Here is a 22,938-nt window from a genome sequence, read left to right on the forward strand (position 1 = left end):
CCTTCTTCACTATCCTATCTACCTGTGATTCCACTTTCAAGGAGATATGAACCTGCACTCCAAGGTCTCTTTGTTCATCAACACTCTCTAGGACCTTACCATTAAGTGTATAAGTCCTACTAAGATTTGCTTTCCCAAAATACAGCATCTCGCATTTATCTGAATTAAACTCCATCTGCCACTTCTCAGCCCATTGGCCCATCTGGTCAAGTTCCTGTTGTAATCTGAGGTAACCATCTTCGCTGTCCACTACACCTCCAATTTTGGTGTCATCTGCAAACTTCCTACCTTTACCTCTTATGCTCACATCCAAATCATTTATGTAAATGACAAAAAGTAGAGGGCCCAGCACTGATCCTTGTGGCACTCCACTGGTCACAGGCCTCCAGTCTGAAAAACAACCATCTACCACCACTCTCTGTGTTCTACCTTTGAGCCAGTTCTGTATCGAAATAGCTAGTTCTCTCTGTATTCCATGAGATCTAAGCTTGCAAATCAGTCTCCCATGGGGAAGCTTTATGAACACCTTACTGAAGTCCATATAGATCACATCTACTGCTCTGCCCTCATCAATCTTCTTTGTTACTTCTTCAAAAAACTCAATCAAGTTTGTGAGAAATGATTTCCCATGCACAAAGCCATGCTGACTATCCCGAATCAGTCCATGCCTTTCCAAATACATGTACATCCTGTCCCTCAGGATTCCCTGTCAACTCTGCTTTCTTTCCACAGATGCTGCTAAACCTGTTGAGTTTCTGATTATCCCATCCTGGGGTGGGACTCAAGCCTGTTGCTCTGACTCAGAGGCAATGAGTCTAACCATTGCACCATAAGATCTCCACGGAATTAAAGAGTATAAACTTAACATTAGAACTAGACCTAATTATGGCTGATGACTGGACATACTACTTAATATAAAGCTTGTAAAATTCTACATACCTCACCACTAACAAACAGTTGATGTTAGGGATTTAACTGAGATGAATAGACCTTTGTTTGGCAAGCACCTTGAGGGATATGGAACCAGGGAAGATAGATGGGGATATGATGATGCAGATCATCCATGATCGAATCAATTAGCAGTACAAGCGTGAGCAGCTGAATGGCTACTCTTGTTCTTAGATTCCAAAGTTCTGAATTCAAGAATGCTAACACTTCCACTGTCTGAACATCATATTGTTTTAGCAAGGAAATGTGAACACAGGGGAGGAAAGATGCTGTGTGAGTTGATCCAACAGTGGAAGAAATTCTTAGCCTCAAACGGATTAAAAATCTGAGAACAAAACGTAGGCTTAACAGATGGTGCATTTCGAAAGGGAAAGAGAAATAGAACAATAAAAAAAACTCTGAGTCAGAAAAATCAGAGCATCCAAATTTGGGCATCTTTTTTGACTGTGCTTCATATGTTTTGTTAATAACTATTCCAGCAGGAGATTTGCAATCTAAGTGATCTCGCTCTTTTCATTTTTCACTTGCAAACACCCGCTGGCCTTTCTTGCTTGATTTTTTTTGCTTTTTAATAATGTTTTAATAACTGCTTCAATAATTAACTGTTTCATTTTGATAACTTTGTTTTTAATAAACATTTGGGCTTTACTTTGCCTTCTGATAATTATAGAAAAATAGACTGCCTGAAATCAGGGGAGAAGGCATTTCAGTTACTTCTTTCACACCTAGTCTTATTCGATCAGTCCTCTACCTTGAAAGCACCACTGTTGTGATTTGTTAGATTTGGGGTTCAATTGAGATAAATAGACTATGTTTGGCAACCTTCAGTTTCAGATCTCATTGCTTAACAAGCATGCATTGGCTTGACAAAAGAGCAGGGACAGAGTTTAATTGTATTTCAATAGACAATAGACAATAGGTGCAGGAGTAGGCCATTCAGCCCTTCGAGCCTGCACCGTCATTCAATATAATCATGGTTGATCATTCCTAATCAGTATCCTGTTCCTGCCTTATCTCCATAACCCTTGATTCCACTATCTTTGAGAGCTCTATCCAACTCCTTCTTAAATGAATCCAGAGAGTGGCCTCCACTGCCCTCTGGGGAAGAGCATTCCACACAGCCACCACTCTCTGGGTGAAGAAGTTTCTCCTGAGCTCTGTCCTAAATGGCCTACCCCGTATTTGTAAGCTGTGTCCTCTGGTTCGGCACTCACCCATCAGTGGAAATATGTTTTCTATTGCCAGAGTGTCCAAGCCTTTCATAATCTTATACGTCTCAATCAGATCCCCGCTCAGTCTTCGAAACTCAAGGATATACAAGCCCAGTCGCTTAAGTATTTCAGTGTAAGGTAATCCTGCCATTCCAGGAATTGACCTCGTGAATCTACGCTGCACTCCCTCAGTAGCCAGAATGTCTTTTCTCAAATTTGGAGACCAGAACTGCACACAGTACTCCAGGTGTGGTCTCACCAGGGCCCTGTATAGCTGCAGAAGCACATCTTTGCTTCTATACTCAATTCCTCTTGTTATGAAGGCCAGCATACTATTAGCCTTCTTCACTGAATGGTCACCTTCAGTACTGTGTGATTGTACAGCAAAAATCTAAGCGTGTCTAAACTTCATAGTAAACTTTTGAGGTTCATGTAATGTCTCTAGAGCCACCACTGTGGAAGCTGGATTCCTCTGAATGGGAGCGGACACCATCTCTGGCCACTCACCTTTGCTGGGATGTGTTTTCACCTTGGCATTCCCTCTATGATCTCCCAGTCAGCCAGATGCTATTGTCAGAAAGCTGTACATCGCTTTCATTGCGCAAATTTTCTACCTTTGCCTGTTACAATTTTGTCAATAGGGTCAGGAGCCATGTAATCAAGGGATTGCACTCGTGACTGAGAACACTTTTGTTTGTTTGTCATGGTGGATCAAATGCAGAAGACACTGTGAACTGCTGCAGAATGAAGGCGACACAATCATTGTTTCCATTAAGCTGCACAGCTTTGACCCACAAGTGTCCACACAGGCCAAACACAAGTCAGTCCCTTTGTTACTGCACGTGTGCAACTACGTTAAAAAAAAGGGTTTGTGTACTTAATTGTGGAGACTCCACTCAACAGAAAAAAAAGGGGCAATATTGATCATAAGAACTGCCACAATGACACAATGAGAATGGTCATAGATCATCTGGACATTGAGGAAATGCAATCTTTTTCAGTAGTGAGATGTTCAGTGGTGATTCATTCAGTAAGGAATGAAGATGTGTCTGGGTGCTAGTAGTTTGTGTCAAAGATTTGAAGTCAATACACAATGCTCTAAGCTGCAGTCCCTTTCATCATGAGTGTCCAGTGTTACCCATATCCCACAAACAAATTAAAAAAAAACACATTTCTATTTGCAGGACCTGGCTTTGTCCAATTCGGCTAGTGTTTTTCTTACATTGCAGCAGCAATTGAACTTCATTGGCTGTACAGCATTTTGGGACATTTTGAGATAGCACTAGGAAATACAAAAATGTAATTATCTCTTTTTGTTGCTGCTTTATTTGAATGTCATTGTCTACCTCTTTCTGTCTTTGGTTTATACTTGCAAACATAGAGAGACTTGGTGGTAATTTAATTGTATTAATGGCTGATTTAGTCTCATTGGCCTGAATTTTCTTTTGATTGGTTGGGAAAATAAACCACTTTTTCAGTAAAAATGCCATATTCTGTGGTTTAAAGATCCAATAGCCATTTTGACAGCAATTGAGAGAAGCTCAGAATACGTGTATGATTGGTAAAGTGGCAGGTGAGTGGGATGGTAATTGGCCAGGTGGGTACTGCGAGATTGAAGTGTAGCGTGGTTCAAGAGTTGAATGTCAGATCTGTGGGGGATATATGTGCCAGATGGGTGGGGAGATATGGTATCAGATGAACTAGGTGGCTAGAAGTTGCAGGTGCCTCAATAATTTGGGGGGTGTGGACACAAGCAGGTAGCATATCATTTGGGTGAGGAGATAGGATGGCGGCTGGTGGGGATCCAGTGCCAGGGGGCTGAGAGGGAGAGAGTAGCAACTAAGTAGGTGAGGTAAAGAACCTATCAGTCAAAATTGTGAGTATTCATCAGTCAATAATTTGCAGTGATATTAATCCTGATTTATTTGAGCTCAGGCCAAGTTGACAGAATACTGCAGTTTCTGGAGGATTTTGAGGAATGTGAAGATTTCTGTTGATGACAGGAAGATGGAGTGACTGATATAGTTGTGTCACCCCTTCACAAAAACCTGGAGCGACAGTCCAAGATGTGACCTGTCCTCCTAGTGCCAGTGAGGATCACCATTACCCTTTCACTCCTCACAACTGAATCTTTCCAGGCAGTAGCCATAAATGTATCACTCAGCCAGCACTGTATCACTTCATCATCCACACCAGAAGTATCCGACAAGGCAACAGAGCTGATTTACAGAAACAAAATGTGACTTCATCCTTTTATTCTTGAGAAAGGAAGAACAGGAGAAGAGGGCACATGGATTCACTGAGATGTTGGACATCCTGATGCATCTCTACAGCATTTGGAGTCAATTGGGAGTGACCACAACCTGAAGGCATCACAACTACAAGGGCTACCATTCAATCAAACAGCATTTGCTGTGCATCCACACTAATACATTCTTGCCAGTGAACTTCCACTATCTTGGAAACATTTACAAACACTTTCATCCTTCCACAGTCTGAGCAGTCAGCAGTGTTTCAGACCTTCAGTGCATTTGGGATAGCTGCTCAGCATCAAGGAATAATCTCTCCAAACATGACTCATGTGTCATTTCTGCCTTCTCACTATATGAGGTCAAAGGGTTTTCAGAGAGCGCTGTTGATGTTTACAACAATGAAGTACACCTGAATCTAGGGTAGGAATATTGCAATGGCAGTTCACATCCAGACTCCTGACAGCCTGTCCACTATCTACAAGGCAAAAGTGAGGAGTGTGTTGGAATGCTCCCCACATCCTAGATAAGTGCAGCTCTAACAACACTCAAGAAGCTTGACACCATTCAGGTAAAAGCAGCCCACTTGATTGGTACCAAAGATTCTGTCTATCTATCACTGATGCCTAGTAACAGCATGTGTACTATCCCCAATATATGCTGCAGAAATTTGGCAAAGTTTCAAACACAGCACTTTCCAAATCTATGTCCACTACCATCTAGAAGGATAAGGGTGGCAGATGTAAGGGAACAAAACCACCTGCAATTTCCTCTCCAAACCACTGACTCTTCTGACTTGGAAATATATCATTGTTTCTTCACTATCGCTGGATCAAATCCTGGAATTTCCTCCCTCACATCATTATGAGTCAATTTACAGCACAAGAACTGCAGCAGTTCAAGAAGGCAACTCAAAGACACCTTCACAAGCAGTAAATGTTGACCCAGCCAGTGAAGACTACACTCTACAAGTGAACAAGATAAAGCTAAAGCAAAAATCTTCTTTGTCAGATTATTCACATTGGGGCAGGTGTCAGAGATCTTTGTAATATATGCCCAAAACATAGCTTATTTTTGTGAAATGTTTTTGTTGTTCTCTACAACCTTATCATCACTGGGGCTCGGTCTCTTGAGATTTGTTGATCCTCTTGGAAGGTGGAGAGAAGCTGGATGGCTTCACTTCAGTTGTGTGGAACTGCCTCAGTATCAATATTGGTCACCATTCCCTTACAGGAGAAAGTGAGCTGATCAGAGTCAAGAGTGTGGTGCTGGAAAAGCACAGCAGGTCAGGCAGCATCCGAGGAACAGGAGAATTGATGTTTCGGGCATAGGCCCTTCATCAGGAATGAGAATCATTCCCTTACAGTATGTCCATTTAGATTTCCCATGACAAAGTGCTTATGTCTCTCAATAAAGGCCAACAGAAATGACCTTCAACACTAACCCACCATTACTTTATTCAGCATTGCATCAGTAATACCAAAGGAGAGAACAACTATTTATCTTTGCATTTCCCTTAATCCCCAACTTGCCTGGTCTAATATTCTGGTATAATGCTACCCCAGTGCCTGTAGCATCATTGGTGGAAAGATTCTAACTTTCAGTAATGGGAACTATAGCTGATCTTGCAGGACACGCTTGAACAGCTCTGGACTTTGAGAGCCTGGTTTCAGAGTACACTAGCTCAGCATTTGTAGACACTGCTAAGATGCAACTTGATCCTCAGATGACAGGAATGCACAATTAATATGGGTTTAGAGGCATGGTCCTCATCAAAAATGGCACTGATCTGCAGAAACTCCTTAGTTTTGCTTATGACAGTCTGTTTGATGCTGATCCATCAATCTTATGTTCAAGATTCTAGAAATAGCAGTAACAATTTATTCTCAGGTTTGGGATCAATACTGTGTCTGCCATCTGCTTTTATAGCAATGCTGTCTACATTGGACTCAACCTACAATGAAGGTTGCCTCTACATCACTTTATATAGCCACAACTGGTTCTGATCAGCCCAGAAGTTCTGGTCTCTAAATGCTATGTTCACATTTTGTTCCTACAAACAGGAAAGATCAGCTTTGATTCTCTGTTTCTGTTTCAGTTTCTGTTTCCAAGGTTTGCCCCAAAAGAAATCACCCACAGAGGTGGTAATTGAGAGTCTTGTTAGCTTATTTTTTTCTCACATGTTTAATGTTTGTCTTTAAGGTAAACACTTTAATTTCATGCTATGAATTTAAATGCCAAGATTCTTGGTGAGGTAGATGCTCTGTTAAGTTAGGGGCTTAGAGTGTAAAGCTTCTGGACATATAGGGTGACTTGAATTGCAGCTTTCTGATTATAACATTTAACTGATCATGTGCCTGAACTAGAAGTTTAGTAGCAATGACTGCTGTTAGCATTGCTCTTAACTTAGAGCACCGTATCTAACCCATTAGCAATCAGCAAATGATAATGCAAAGCCATGTCACCTCTGGAGGTATCTTTGAAGGAGTGGTACAAAAACATCAACATAAAAATTGCTTCTTCAGCAACATTAATTTTCTCTTTGAAGGATTCATCTCATATTTGCAATTCTGAGATTTTTTTTATTGAAATTAGTTTTTGTTATTACAAACTTGATGATGCTTGATTTCCACAGAGATTTTAAAATAGGGATCTGGATTTACTTGTATTTATTGTTTGAGATATGTTGTGTGAGCAGCTTAATGCCAAAGTGAAGGGAAATGCACCGGCTCAGATGGCCCCTAACAGCACAGATACTAGTCTTCAGTCTTGATTTCTTCACTTCACATAATGTTTCAGAATGAGTGAAAGCTTGTTTCCGACCTGAGTTTCTTGTTCTCAAATTGAACGCTATATTCTGCCAAGCTACGGTCACTATTTTCTAATGGACTTTTTTACTCTTAAATCTTTATTAAACCCGACTCATTACCAGGTCCAAAATAGCCTAATGCACGTATGTATTTCATTCCTTAGCTGAAAATCTTTCCTAAAATAGTACGCTGGAAGCATGTTCAGATGCTGGTTCTGATTGACAGGCATGGGATGGCTGGAGCTGCAGATGGACTCACTATGGAGCATCCACAATGCTGAGAAAGTCATGGATAGCATATTTAGTGAGATGTTCACACCACAGATAAAGGCTATGTTAGCTGAAAGTGTTGAGTGTCCACCAGGAAGGCTGATAGGCCTGAGCAGGTAGTGCAGGAGTCATCTGTGGCCATTCCTTCCTCTCAAACTGATATACCATTTTGGATGCTGTTGGAGTAATGGTTTCTCAGGGAAAAGTAGTAACAGCCAAATTTGTGGCACCACAGTTGGCTCTGCTGCACAGCAGCAGAGGGAAGAGATTGGGAGAGCTGTGTTCACAATAAGACTCTCGACTGGTACGTTGCCTCCCAAATGCCAGGGTCAGGAATGTCTCTGAGCGGCTGCAGGGCATTCTGAAAGAGGACGGTGAACAGCCAACAGCCACGGTACATGTTGACACCAATGAAAAGGGGAAACAAGAAATTAGATCCTAAACAGAAGTTTAGAGAGTTAGGTTTTAGTTGAAAGACTACTACTGATGTTGCAATCTCTGGATTACTTTGAGTGCCATGCTTTACTGAGTATAAGAATAGAAAAATAGGTCAGATGAACATATGGCGAAAGAGATGATGTAGGAGAATGGCTTAAGAGCTTTGGATCATTTGGACAGTTTTTTGAGTAGTTGGGACCTACAAAAGTCGAAGGGGTTCTACCTGAACTGGAATGGGTCCAATTTCCTTGCTAGGAGATTAAATTGTCCTGTTGAGGAAGCTTTAAACTAATTTGGCAGAGGGATAGGGCACAGAGTAGATGTAAAGTCCAAGGCAAGGTTGACCCAGATATAAAAGGATTATTAGGACACGCCAGCAGGTGAAGATGACATAGACATGATAAGACATAGAGGAGGACCAGAAAGTGAAATTATATCTATTTTGATGCAAGGAGCCTGACTGGTAAGGTGGATGAACTTAGGCCATTGGTCAGCATGTGGTAATGTGATATTGTTACAATCACTCAGACATGGTTTAAGAAAGGACAGGACTGGTAACTCAACATTCCAGAATATTGAAGTTTGAGGTGTGATGGGAGATGTAAGAGAGGTGAGATCATTGCAATATTGATAAGGAGACTCATCATTGCAGTAATGAGGGAAGATGTCATAGAGAGTTCTTCAAATGAGACCATCTGGGTAGAACCTAAATTGATTCCTGAAGAAGGGCTCATGCCCGAAACGTCGATTCTCCTGCTCCTTGGATGCTGCCTGGCCTGCTGTGCTTTTCCAGCAACACATTTTCAGCTCAGAACCTAAATTGAGAAAGGGGTGATCACTTTACTGGGATTACAGTAAAGGCGTCCCAACAGTCAGTGGGAGATGGATATTAAACAAATCACACAGAGCCATGAGAGGAATAGAGTTAGAACAGTAAGGATTTCAATTTTATTACATTAACTGGGATCGCCTCAGTGCAGAAGATGTAGACAGTGATTTTTTTATCCAGGAGAGCTGTAGATAGACTGTCCCACTAGAGATGGACCTAATTGTAAGATATGAAGCCAGTCACATAGTTGAAGAGTCAGTGAATACGCATTTTGGGGATAGTGACCTTAACTCTTAGTATCAAAGTCATTTTGGAAAGAAATAATGATAATGCAGAAGTGTCTAAATTGGATAAAGGTGAATGTCAATATCATTAGACAGGTTCTGGCAAACATAAGCTGGGAGCAGCTAATTGCAGGTATGTCTACATTTGGAAAGTGTGAGTCTTTTAAAAATAATATAGTGAGCATTCAGAGCCAGTGTGTTCTTCCAATAATGAAGGCTAATGGCAGCAAGTCCAGGGAACATTAAATCTCAAGGGATATTGAGAGTTTGATAAAGAATGAGAAGGGTACAAATGTTATATATAGAACATTAAAACAGGAGGGGCCTTTCAAGAGTACAGAAAGTGTAGGGGGATATTTAAAAAAAATAAATTAGGAAGGCCAAGGGAGGGCCACAAAATAACCTTGGCAAATAGGATTAAGGAAAACTATAAGGCATTTTATAAGTATATTAAGAGCAAAAGGTTTACCAAGGAAAGACTGGGGCCTACTAGAGACCACAGTAGCAATCTTTGTGTGGTGCCAGAGAATGTGGTTGATGTATTCACAAAGGAGAAACACATTGTAGCTGGAGATTTCATTTGGGAGTCTGAGGTTCTGGAGCATGTTAAGATTAATAATGAGGAAGTATTTGATGTTATAGCAGACATGAGGATGCATAAATCCTCAGCACCTGATGAGATATATTCCAGGCTGCTATGAGAGGCAAGGGATGAGATTGCTGGGGCTCTAGCTGAAATATTAAATACATTGATGGCCACAGGTGAAGTGTCAGATGAGTGGAGGTAGCTCATGTGGTTCCTCTGTTCAAGAAGAGCAGCAGGGATAGGCCACTTAATTACAGATCAGTTAATCTGATGACAACGTTAGGGCAATTATTGGAAAACATTCTGAGGGACAGGAGTAATCAATATCCAGAAAGGAAGGATCAAGAGATAATCAATGTGGATTTGTTCGTGAGAGATCCTGCCTGACTAATTGAATTGAGTTTTTTGAAAAGATGGCTAAATATATTGATGAGAGTACTGCAATTGATGTGGTTTACATGAACTTTGGTAAGGTCTTTTAACAATGTCCCACATGGAAACCAGATCCAATATGTATGAGACTCTGGGATCCAAGATAAGTTGGCAAATTGAATCCACAATTGGCTTGCAAATAAGACACTAAGGGGAATGATCAAGGGTTGTTTTTTATAATTGGACGCCTGTGACAAGTGGTGCAACACAGGGATCAGTGCTGGAATCTTGCTATTTGTTTTATACATTAATAATTTGGATATGAATGTAGAAAGTATAATTAGTAAGTGTGCAGATGAAGGTGTGGTTGATAGTAAGGAGGAAGGTCTGAGATTACTCTCTGATATTGATCAGTTGGTAAATAGGAAACAGCAATGGCTGATGGAATTTAAGCCTGATAAGTGTGTGGGGTTACATTTTGGGATGTCTAACAAGGGAAGGATTTACACAACAAATGGCGAGTTCCTTGGGATTACTGAGGAACAAAGGAACCTTGGTATACAAGTCTATAGACTCCTGAAGCTATCAGCACTGGTAGACAGGGGGTGAAGAAGGTATAATGACGCTCGCCTTCATTTGCCAAGATGTAAAAAATAAGAACAGGGAAGCTTTGTTGCAACTTTTTAGAGCATTGGTGCAGTCTTGGTCTCTATACTATTGGAAGGAAGTGATTGCACTGGACATGGTGCAGATGAGGTTTACCAAGATGGTGTCTGGCATTAATCTCAATTATGTGGAGAGATTGGATAAGCAGTGGAGGCCAAAGGGATATCTGATTGAGGTATAAAAAGTTATGAGAGGCTTAGATAGATTGGATTGTGAGAATCTTTTCTTTGTGGCAGATGTGGGTGTGACTTTCATGTAAGGAGTAAGTAGTTTAGAGGGGATGTAAGGATCTTTTTCAACTAGAGGGTGGTAGAAATATGGAAAGTACTGCCTGAGAAGATGGTGGAGTCAGGTACTCTCTCAGCATTTAAGAAGTCTCGAAGTGAACATTTAAAATACCAAGGCATACAGCACTATGGATCAAGTGCAGGTAAATGGGATTGGTCTCGTTTGGTTTTTGTTAGTCCACATGGACATGGTGGATCACAAGGCCTGTTCTACGCTGTATGACTTTATAACTCTAAAGTGTCCATTTTATTTTATAGTCCATGAAAATGTATTTCCAACAGCCTTGTCAAACATGAAGAAGGAAACAGAAATAAATGTGGGTGAGCAAGTTACAACGTTCAAATGAAAATCTCATTCAAGAGAAGAGATATACCTCAATCAATCTGCAGGTGGGAGTGTCACCAGATAGATATCATCTAATATGTATTATTTCAACTTTACACAGAAACTAAAACTTGATCAGAGTTATTTTCTTGTGTGGAATAGACTAGACACGGCTGATAAATTTTAGACACTTCTCTGTTCAACAGAGAGAGAGACCTACTTTCCAAGGGAAGTGGAATGCGCTTTTTTAAAGCTACGATGAAATACTCATGTTGATGTCCAACTCAAACACTTTGTTGCACTCCAACAATGCCATTTGATACCACCCTTAGAAAATAAACTATATTTGTACAATTTTAATTTTGACAGAGTTGGTGGTGGAGGGAGCAGATAGTATTTCGCATTTGCTTTATTTTTACTTCTTTGGTTGGTGCTGCATCCATTTTGAGCAGGGGGCTTGTGTCAAAAATGAAAGCTATTCAAGACTGAATTGGACAAATTAATTGACTCACAGGGGAGTTTAGAATGTTGGAGGTGAGGTTGAAGGCAGAAAAGTGGAGTTACAGTCACAATCAGATCAGCTATAATTTTATTAAATGACAATGCAGTGCTGAGAGATGGAATAGTCTATCTGCTCCTATTTCTTATGTTAGCATAAAGTGTACATTTCAGTTCCTGCTCAGATCTCAGAACAGCCTCTTTCTGCCAGCAGGGAGGAAGTTTCCACCCTTTCAATTTATGTTGGATTGAATCCACTTTGATGATGCATATAGACCACATGGTAATGCAATCCATCACCTAGTCACCTTATGCTCAATGCAATTTATAGTGCTGCTACCAATAATGGACCTGAGGGAAGATTTCCTCTTTGTGCTACATGTTCCAATTGGCAAATGTGATCTCTATTAACCAGTTTTTTTACCTATGTACAAAATGTATAACACTTTTACTTTCCACTATCAGATTATTTTTAATTCATTCTTTGCTGATAGCTAGTATTTGTTCACTATCCTTTTCTGCAGGTAAGAAGTTAGTGAAAAGCATTCTTCTTGAACCGATGGGGAATGGTGATGTGTACAAGTCGGGATAGTGTATGTGTTGGAGGGGAACTTGGGGATCATGGTGAACCCATGCATCTGCTTTCCTTGTCACTCCATGTTATGAAAGTACTGTTGAAGAAGTCTTGGTAACTAGTTGCACTGATCGTTATAGATAATGCACACTGCAACCATGTTGGTGATAGAAGGGTTAAATTTATATTCAACAGATTTCAAGATCCCATCGAGCACTGGATCATATTTATGTCTAAGTTGGAGGTGGTGCTTGGGGGCAATATAAATAATTGATACTGGTAAGTTGTAGGTAAGTTGTTCTGGTAGCTTGCTGAGTTAAAAATAATGCCCCATCTTCTCTCATGCTTTTTTTTTTGCCAATTATCTTAAAGCAGTCTTCTTTGGCTACTGACACTATTGTCAGAGGAAATGTATCCCCTTGGATGTCCGTTCATAAAACTTCTGCAATTTTGAAGACTTCTATTAAATCTTAGATTGCTGCATCTTTCACAGTTCATTTTTGGATTTTGGCTGACTCTTTCTTCAAACACCTTTCAAGAAATGTTAATCATGAAATTTTAAGATAAGTTTCTTTCCATTCACATAGTCATACAGATTATTTGATGCTTTCGATGAACTCCACAGCTGGAGAAGTGTCAGAGATATTTTATAACAATTTCTTCACATAGCTCTGCAATATAAGTAGATAATCAGGCAAAGTTTTTAAAGTTCAGTATTTTATACTGTCATGACCTTGTTGGGAAGAGTGCACTAGAAGCTAATCCCCATTTTCCTTGAGTTGACACAAACGTGAAATATGACAAGTTTAATTTCTGGAATAACTGACTTTAATCACTATCTAAGATAAAGGACCATGAATCCATTGTCAAATCTTAGGAAAAACTAATCTGGTTCATGAATGTTATTTCAGGAAGGAAATTGCCATCCTTACCATGTGACTCCAGACCTACAGCAATGTGGTTGATTCTTAACTGCCCTCTGAGCAATTAGGGACAGACAATAAATGCTGCCTCACCAGTGGTGCTCTCATCCAGTGAATGAATAAAAAAAACTCACATCAGCTTTCGATGAACAAGAATACATAATAAAGAAAGCAAAATATAAAAGCAACTTATTTTTAGTGTGCAGCAAAAATGAATTATTAATTATTAATAAGCAAACTAAACTCTACTCCTTTTAAATCCAAACAGACCATAATCATTCACAAGTAGGACTGATAAGGCCAATGAAGCAAACAGTTTAGTAAGACTATTGTAGGTCAAAAACATAAAAGCAAAACTGAACAAGTCTGTGGATCAAGACCAAACATCAAGGGTATATGACGTGGCTTGTTCTATTGCTTCCAGTTTTTGGCAATGATATCACATTGTTGTCAACTACAGTAAAGCTCAATTCAACAGACAGTCAGTTGACAGGTCTTTTGAGTTAGAAGTTTTTCTCTTTGCAGAATCTTTGAGTGTTATTTCTTTTTATTCATAGATGGAGAGAAATTGATTGGTTAGCTTACAAAATGGATGTCTGAGTGCTCCTGTTCTTATCTTTCAGTTCTGTGACATACTACTATTTGAAACCAATCTAAAATCTGTTGTTATGAATTTTTTTTTGTCAACTCAAAGGCATCTGTTGTAAACTTGTTGCACAAAAGTATCAACACCAGTTTTGGCAAAAGTTGAATTGAGTTCAGTTCTTGGGTAGCTGAGCAAACACCACCCTGTTCTGCTTTTGTTTTGAGTTGTTAAACAATCTTAGTACATTATTTGCAACACCACAGTCAAAACTTACATTTTCCAATTTATGTTTTAATTTTTTTTATTTACTCATGGGATGTGAGCAATGCTGGCTGGGCATTGAAGGTGGAGGTGAGTTCTCTTCTTGAACTTTTCAGTTCATATGCTATAGGTAAATCTATTATGCTGTTTGGGAGAGAATTCCAAGATTTTGATCCAGTGACAGTGAAGGAACGGTGATATATTTCTAATTTAAGGTAGTAAGTCATTTGGAGGGGAACTTGCAAGTGTTGGCATTCCCATGTATCTGCTGTCCTTGTCTTTCTAGCTGACAGTGCTCGTGAGTTTGGAAGGTGCTGTCTAAGGATCTTTGGTGAGTTTCTGCAGTACATCTTGTACATAGTACACACCGCTGCTACTGAGCATCGCTGGTGGAGGGAGTGAATGTTTGTGAATGTAGTGACAAATAACTTGTATATCATTCTACATTACCACTGAAAATTGTACTTTGTGCATGTCTCAGTATTATAATTCGGGTCAAAAACAAGAATTGCTTGTATATTTTCCCTTATTAATAATTGACAATTAATACCTGCTCTAACAGGTTTTGTTATGTGTCACAAAGCTAATCCTTTTTCTAAAGACTGTTCCTTGTTTCAAGGAGACTATGTCCTTGATTTTCTTCAGATGGGCAACAAACCAGGCTGGGCTCTGATCAGTCAGGTTTGGTGCAGAGATGAAAAGGATTTTGAGAGGCCTTTTGTTTATATGTAAACAGATGAGACTTGAGGCCAAAGTGGCCATACTTTAGAAGTGACCTGTACAAAGAGAGGGGAGTGGTTGGCTCTCTAGCTGAGCTGAACAGTTTTAGTTCAGTCTTGAACTGGGAAGTTCAACAGGGAGCTGCATGGAAACTTTCTCTCTTTCTGCCATTCAACTTCAACCTGTAAGCATGTGTTCCATTTAAACTGGTTTTTAAAGTGAGTTTGCTTATTGGGACTGTTGTGTATAGTTGGAACACAGTTAAGTCCAATTGGATGGGCTGAGTTCTGTAGGGGTACTTTATTCAGTTCTTTGTGTTTCATTGTATACTTTTGTGAATAAATGTTTTTTCTGTTTTAAAATCTAATAGTCAACCTAGCTGTCTTACTCTGGGTAAATTTGACTGTACACTTACTGAATCAGATTGCAAAGTTATGGTCTGGCATTGCCTGCTTGAGAATGTTTTGAATGGTCTTGCCTAGTCCATAACATATGATGGCCACTCATTTCAGGTTTTTTTTTAATATTTAAGGCTCCTTTTAAATAGCTACAGGGGAGGTCTGCAACACAAGCCAGATAGCAGTAAGGGAACAGAAGTCAGCAATGCAGCAGAGCTTCTTTATGGATATTTCAAAGGTTCATCAGATTTCAGCTGCTTACACCTGATTTACATGAATTCATACAATAGTGACACAAATAGAAATGTAAAAATGTGCCTCTTCAATTCCCCAAGCAACTAGCAATCTAAAATCTTGAAAATTCAAAATCCACATGGTTCCAATCCTGAAAGCACCAGATTTTGGATGTCAGACCTGTATTCTGAATAATGTGTCTGCATAATAGATGCAGTGTTGCCAAGCAGCTGTTATGTCCCCTATCAAAATGTCTTTTTAATAAATAATGATATGGGCAGGAAGGAGCAAAGAACATGACTATTATTTGTTGAAGTGCTGGCATCAATCACACATAAGTATATTACCTCACCTTGAGCACTGTTTGACATTTTTGAGAGGGTGCTGCACCGCAAGCAGTCTGGTTCCTCAAATGACTTGACAAAGCAGTGTTTTGTCTGACTGTCTAAGTATAATTAATAGATGCAGTAATACTTCTACAAAGATGAGCATGGAGTTTACCAGGTATCTGACCAGGTCATCCCATAACAGATGCAAATAAACAGATTATCTGACCATTGATCTCCATTCCATTTGAGAGACGTAACTTCATGCTAACTGACTTCTTTGTTTACCTACAGCTGACTACGGTGCAAAAATGATTTACTGATGACGAAGTGCTTTCAAATGTTGTAATGAAGGGCACTGAATAAAGCAAACTCTTTTCTCTATTTAATTTTACAATTTTGTGATGTGTTGTTTTATATATTTTGGCACAGAAAGCTCATGCAGTGTGTATCAAAGGCTTACCATTGTGATACATGTATCTTTCAGCAGGATAGCTCAACCACCATCTGGAAAAAGCACCAGGGAAGATTTTCATGCTTCCACTATAATCGTAGAAATATGCAGTACAGAAGGAGGATATTCAGAATAGCATATATATGATAGCCCCTGCATTTGGTCCCACTCTCACTCTTTGCATCCATAGCCTTGCGTGTTTTTTTTATTTCCAAGCACCTGTCCAAATTGCTGTACTCTCAGTCTATTCCAAATGTTTGCATTTGAGTGACATGGTTTCTCGGGACTAAGACTGAACACGCTACATGAATTCTATTACATTAAGAGCTTGACTGAAAGTAAAATGAGTGCCTTTATTTTGAAACAACACATGTCATGATATTATATCTTAAAGGTATATGTCTTCTAGATGGGAATCCATGGAATAACATAACAGAAATTGATTGGAGCAATATCATTAGATTCAGGATTCCCTCTGAACTGTACTGAAGTGTTTGTGTGTTCCTCATGCTTAGTCCTAAAGTGGGAATCAAAACCAGAACCTTGTGGTTCAGAGTTAAGAGTTGTCAGTTGATGTACTATTTAACTCATTTGATCAATTTGATGTTTTATGCCAATTCCAACAATGATTTTTTTTTTTAATGCAACAAGAGAGATTGTAGAAACTTAATTTGTGCTGTACATAAGTGGCATTTGCAATCCATCAATCCATTGTCAAACCTTGGCTGAATTTGGGGTAAATTAGATTAGATTAGATTACTTACAGTGTGGAAACAGGCCCTTCGGCCCAACAAGTCCACACCGCCCCGCCGAAGCGCAACCCACCCATACCCCTACATTTACCCCTTACCTAACACTACGGGCAATTTAGCATGGCCAATTCACCTGACCTGCACATCTTTGGACAGTGGTAGGAAACCAGAGCACCCGGAGGAAACCCACGCAGACACGGGGAGAACGTGCAAACTCCACACAGTCAGTCGCCTGAGGCGGGAATTGAACCCGGGTCTCTAGCGCTTTGAGGCAGCAGTGCTAATCACTGTCCCTCACCCGGCTGAAAAGGATAGGCATGGTCTACCAGAAGCTCCATCCCTTACAGTTTACTTTTATATGGTTACTAATCACCTTTGTGAGTCAATTAAATCTTGACTTTCACCACAGTAGTGAAGATAGCTGTTACATCTCAAGTTGCTCCTCATTATTATAATTTGGAATAAAAGTGGCCAAAATCATGGGGTGAAGGGAGAAATGGGAAATGCATGTTAAATTTTTTGGTAGTCAAGCATTAGGTGGGTGAGAGGAGCAAGAGCCAGAAAAAGATATCAAAATAAAACAAACTTCATGTAGCATTATATAAGGCAGAAAAATGCAGCAATAATCCACTATTCCAGTGGTGGGAAGAGTGCGGTATTGTCAACAGGATTTTTTTTTGCAGTCTGGTTCATCCATCCCAAAGGATTGCAGACCACTTACTGTAAGAGCTGATGTTGTTGGTTGTCACTCATGTTAACTGAAGGGTTTGAGACCAGATGCAAAAGACAATATTGCATCTCAAAGAATGGCAAGGCATCATATATAGAGCACTGTATCCAAGAATGGATTCCTTAAGTAATTGGCTGCCAATCTGTTCCCTAATTGCTGCTTGCCTGGAAAAAGCATGCACACTAGCTGATCGATCTTTCACATTGTTGACACATCCAATTGGAAGGTTTCTCCTCACAAATGAGAGAGCAAACGATAGCTGAAAACTGGGACAAGCAGAAACTAGTTTTAAGAAATCAGATATTTCTACCAATTATTCCAACCATTTAAAAATGAGTCAATTGGAACACAACACGACTGCATGATGCATTCAAATAATTGATCTCCATGTTGGCCTGCAAGTTGGGTACATTTCAGTCAGTATGAGTTTGGAGCTCCATCGCACAGCATCTCTGCTTTAACTCTTTTCTTCTACTTCAACAAATGAAAATGAATTTAAGGGTTCTTTCTTAACTAGGAGAAAAGCCTTCACAGTAAAATATAGTTAATGAAGCCACATCTTAACTTCTGCGTGGATTCTGCAGACTGACTACCTAGAAGTAGATCTGTATTTAAAAAGGGCTGACTTTCCCATAGCATTGCTTCTTAACAATTCCTTACCCTCTTACTCATAGTTGTTTGAAGTTGCCATCAGTCGAAAAAAATTCTTTTTGGAAGATTCTTTCACCAGACTACCGAATGGGTTGCAGCGTTGTTTAAAAATAACTGAAGCTAACATTGAGAATTCCCATCTTTCTACATGCAATTTCAACCTCCTTTACCATTCCCATGCTGCCATAGTTCAGCCATTAGACGCAGGCTGAAGTGTTGATATACAGTTGAACTGAGTCCTGATGATAGAACCTGCACCATGATCTCTATTGCTCTCTCCACAAGTGATATAAGATCTATTGAGTCCTTTTGGTGTGGCATGGTTCAGTGGTTAGCACTGCTGCCTCACAACGCCAGGGATCCAGGTTTGATTCCAAGCTCAGGCAATTGTATGTGTGGAGTTTGCACAATCTCCCCGTGCCTGTGTGGGTTTCCTCCAACAATCCAAAGATCTGCAGGTTAGTTGAATTGGCCATGCTAAATTGTCTATAGTGTCAGGGGTAAATATAGGGAATTGGTCTGGGTGGATTACTCTTCGGAGGGTTGGTGTGGATTTGTTGGGCCGAAGGGCCTTTTTCCATATTGTAGGGAATCTAATCTTTTCAAAGGTCTAGCTTCTGAAATACTCTGCTTGTTACAAATGAAACCATTTGGTATTCTCGTAATGAAGAGTTACTTTGATATGGCCATCATTGAGTTTCAGAAAAGGTAATCGCACAAGTTCCCTGTACAACTGGAATATTTCTCTCCTCAGCTAATTCCAATTCCTGTTTGAAACCCATGAGCCATTTTCCTTCAACATGCCCTTGAGCAGAATATAACCACTCACTGCGTATGGAAGATTTTTATTCAAATTTTATTTGTTTCTTTCCTTAATCCTCTTAAATGGATGTTTGCTGGTTTTAACCCTTTTGCCAATGGGAATATAAATTTCAGTAAATCAGTAGTCAGGAAGGAAAGATCACATCCAGAGTGAAATACAGCCTGAGTGACTATATAGTCCTGAGATCCTGGAGGCAGTGTGGGAACTCAGTACAGAGGGAAAGAGATTTTTTTTATTTTTTTTGGCTCATGGCTTGTAAGATTTTTTTAATAGGATAAATTAAAGCCCTGATTCAGGGGTCCATCACAAAAGAATGACATAACAGGTAAACTGTAAGTTCATTGATTGGCGATAGTTACTAGTTTGACTATCTATTATAGGTTACTACAGATTGAATGTAAATAGGAGAAATATTTCCAGATTGCAAATTAAAAGACCAGGAAACTAAATGAAGAGCTAAGTAAATAAAATTGAGATGCAGGGCCAGGCAGCGTGTTGTATTGCTTGATGTAGGAGCTGGGGGACCCCATTGTGGTTCATGGTGACCACATCCGTAGGAAGTGTTAGTTGCTTGGAGAACTCAGACTCATGGTTGATGAGCTGGAGTCTGAGCTTCAAACACTGTGACATTTCAGGGAGAGGGAGAAAGTTACCTGGATACCTGGGGGCAGTCACATCTCTTAGATATACTACCTCGAATTAAGTTAGGGGTCAGCAACAAAACAGTATTACTACCAACGAAGCAGATAGAGGGATCGAGAACGTAATGCTGAAGCAGCCTCAGCCTTTGAGCTTGACTAACAGGTTTGAGATTCTTGCTCCCTGTGTTGATGTGAGTGGGGCTGGAGGGAGGATGAGCAAACTAATCATAATACCATGGTAGAGGAAGCCATTCGAGAGTGGGCAGAAAAGAGAAATATAGTTGTAATCTGAGATTGTATAGTCAAGGGAATACACATTGTTCTCTGTGGCCTGGATAAACAGTCCAGAAGACTGCATTCCTGCCTACTGCCTGTGTCAAGGATATCTCATTAGGCTGCAGAGGACCTTGGTGTGGGAGGAGAAAGAATCAGTTATTGTGGCCCATGTAGGTACCAACAGTATAGATAGAAAGAGAAAAGTGGTTCTACTGAGGGTATATGAGCAGCTAGGAGCTACATTAGAAGGCAGAACTGAAAAGATAATAATCTCTGGATTGTTACCTGAGCCACGTGCTAATTGGCACAGGGTCTATTGATTAAAGAGGTAATCTTAAAGATTGACTGAAAGATTGGTGTGGGAGAAACATGTTTGAATTCATGGGGCATTGATACCAGTACTGAGGAAGGAGGGAGCTATCCCGATGGATCAGGCTCCAGCTAAATTGTGCTGTGACCAGAGTCCTGGTGAATTGTATAACTGGGGCTATGGCTTTAAACTAAATAGTGGCAGGTCATGGAAATGGATACATTTAAGTGGGGGGGAGGGGGGGGGGGGGGAGGAGGAGAGAGGGGGTTGGCGGCGAAGGTAGGATTTCAGTAGAGGTTATTAAAGTTTCCAAAATACGGAATAGGACACAGAGAATGGACAGGATCAGAAATCTAACTTCAGGCATAGCAGATAAGGACACAACTAGGAGAAAGAACGTAGTCAGCACAGGACCAAGAGTGTTGTACTTAAAGAGTGCAAGTAAACAAGATAAATGAGCTTGTAGTGCATATTGAATTTATTAGATATGAGTATCACAGACACATGGTTGCAAAGGAATCATAGAATCTGTGTGAGTAAATTTGAGGAACTGCAGAGGAGAAAAAGAACCTGATGGGAATTATGTACAAGCTTTCTAGCAGTAGTCAAGATGTGGGGAAGAAAATAAATCAGGAGATAGAAATGGCACATAGGAAAGGCACAATTACAGTAATCATACAGAATTTACAATACACAGGTGCATTAGGAAAATTATGTTCATCACAGATCCTAAGAAGAGGAATTCATGGAATGTCAACAGGATTTTTTTTGGAGCATCTCGTGATAGAACCCACTAAGGAATAGGCATTTCTGGATTCGGTGCTGTGGAATGAGGTAGACTTGCTTAGGGAGCTTAATGTGAAGGAATCCCTCAGGGCCAGTGACCATACATAATAGAATTCATTCTACATTTTGAAAGGAAGAAGCTTGAATAAGATGTAACAGTGTTACTATAAAGGATTGAGAAGAATCTTTAAAAAAGCAGAGGATAACAAAAAAAGCAATAATAAGGGGGGAGATGAAATATAAGAGTAAGCTAACAAGTAATATAAAAGAACATTGCAAGAGTTTTTTAGATGTGTAAAAGGTAGGAGAGAAGCATGAATGGACATTGGACCACTGAAAAATGAGGCTACAGAAGTAGTAATGGAGAACAAAGAAATGGCAGAGAAACTGAATAGGTACATTGCATCAGCATTCAGAGTGGAAGAAACTAGCAGCATACCAGGACTTCAAGAGAGTCGGGGGCAAAGATGAGTGCAGTGGCCATCATTAAGGAGAACATCAGGACAGATAAAAACAGGAGTGTCAGACATCCTGCTCACTGAGAGCTGGCTCTGAGGGAGATGGATCAGTGTCAATGACACTCCATGTGTAAATAAAGGGTGACTTGATAACAGGGTATCGGCCTCTGTGGAGTTATTTCACCAGCCTTTCAATCGAGGTGTGTCTCAATGTGTCCCATAGTCAGGACATCGACCACATACTGCCCTTTGATGCCAATGGACTATTTCAGGTTTGAATACAACACTGTGAGGGGATGTCAAATGAGCTTGAGTTACATGTTACAATGATACAAGATACTCACATAGTCTGGTCCCATGCACATCAATGATTCATGCTTCTCATATACTGCCGACTACACCAAACTGATGGATGGAATGACTAAATGAATCACTCAACACCTAAGTCCATTTCAAACATCAAGGAGCTTATTGTTTTACATGAATGGGAAATCTAGGGACTTCTCCACTGAACAAACAAAAAACATATACATTTAATATAGTTTCTTAGCCCATTTTGGCTGTCTGTCATCTAACTACTCATCTAATTACCTGAGGGTCAGAGTATCATGTGAACATGTGATCTATGCATGGACAGTGTCTTCCCTTCTGTCCCACAATGAATACCAGACTTTGGACCAGCCCACGATGGAGGTATCTATCAGAATTCCTCAAGACTGTACTTTATCCAACTGTCACTGCACAAGCAACTACATCTGCTTCTGTTCCACTGACCATATTGTATACATTTCACAAGACCTTTTGTGATATCTTAATCTAGGTAACTTGGGATATACTCTTATGGAGGCAGCTAATTAATCCAATTTCTAGTTTAAATTAAAATAGCAGAATATGGAAGCTACTTTTTAATTTCATAAATATATTTTATTCATTTTATATTTATGATTTTGTGTGTGTGTATATATATATGTGTGTGTGTGTAAATGTAGCTCGGTTCTGTACAGTAGCACATCAAGGAAACAAACATTGGAATTTGACTCTATCCAAACAAACAGAAGACATCTTTTACTTGAAAAAGACTACAGTCATATGCATTTGAGGCACCAATACTGTCGTTAGAATACTGAATGGACTTACAAACTCTTAATATTTGCCTGTACCTGTGTTTTTGTTTTTGCCACTGTTTACCTATTATTTACTTATTTATGCTACTTAACTCTGTGATCTGGCTGTGTTGCTCTCAAGACAAAGCTTTTCTCTGTG

Source organism: Chiloscyllium plagiosum, chromosome 2 (genome assembly GCF_004010195.1).
Source record: "Chiloscyllium plagiosum isolate BGI_BamShark_2017 chromosome 2, ASM401019v2, whole genome shotgun sequence".
Taxonomy (NCBI): Eukaryota; Metazoa; Chordata; class Chondrichthyes; order Orectolobiformes; family Hemiscylliidae; genus Chiloscyllium; species Chiloscyllium plagiosum.